Source organism: Sinocyclocheilus rhinocerous, unplaced genomic scaffold, assembly GCF_001515625.1.
Source record: "Sinocyclocheilus rhinocerous isolate Xijiao unplaced genomic scaffold, SAMN03320098_v1.1 scaffold2107, whole genome shotgun sequence".
Lineage (NCBI taxonomy): Eukaryota > Metazoa > Chordata > Actinopteri > Cypriniformes > Cyprinidae > Sinocyclocheilus > Sinocyclocheilus rhinocerous.
The window spans coordinates 31,656-32,704 of NW_015638562.1; positions in this window are offsets into that span (position 1 = coordinate 31,656).

The window sequence follows — 1,049 nt, forward strand, 5'->3', positions numbered from 1 at the left end:
TCTCAGTTTAAACATTTGATATGTCATCTATGTTGTATTCTGAATAAAATATTGAAATTTGAAACTTCCACATCATTGCATTCTGTTTTTATTCACAATTTGTACAGTGTCCCAACTTTTTTGGAATCGGGTTTGTATAACACAATAATATATTCAGTGATATTTTAGTATCATTGATATTGTCAGGGTCCTGCCCTGACAGTCATGTCTGTTCTGTCTTTGTTTAACGTTTCCTTGTTTGTCTTGTGTCTGAGCACATGGCTTTGTCTTTGTTTATGTTGGCCATGTGCTCCTCTCGTCCTGCCCCCTTGTTTCCCTCTACCACGCCCCCTTGTTTAGTCCTAGTCTAGTCCTCGTTAACTTGATTGCGTACACCTGTTCCTCATGTGTTCTGCTCCTTTATAGTGTGCCTCTTCCCTCATGTCTTTGCTGGCTCGTTGCATTAGTTCATTGTGTGTTAGACAATTCATTGTCAGTCTACTCGTCATATTAGTAGTGTTAGATTTTACTCTCCTAGTCAGTCTAGCTTTTTATTTAGTTCTCTTGAAGTTTATTAGGGTTTCTTTGCTTTTGTTATTTTGCTCTAGTCTAGTTCCTGTCTTTATGTTTGCTCTAGTTTTCTCAAGCCTCTAGTTTGGCTTCTTTTTATTTATTTTGATTTTGTCTTTGCCCAGTTTTTATTCTAGTTATTGATTCCTAGAATTTGCCTTTTGGTTCTTTTGTTTTATTTGCTTTCTGCAGGTTGTATTTGTTTCTCTTTGTTTGTTTTTTCATTCTAGTGATGGTGTAGTCAGAGTGTTATTTTGCTGCTGCTTGTTCTCTCTTGTGGTCTTGTCTTGTGTGTTGTTATGTCTTGTGTTTGTTCATGTTCTCTGTCTTGAATCCCTCCTGGCTGCTGTTCTCAAGACCTGGCTATCTGACTGGGCTGGTATCACTACAGCTCAAAGTATCAAGCCCTGGTTTCTCAAGCTGCTTCCTGATATCCAGTGTTCTCACTGACTGGGGCTGCTCTATCTCCTTTGTTCTCCAGCAAGACTTTGTCCAGGTCT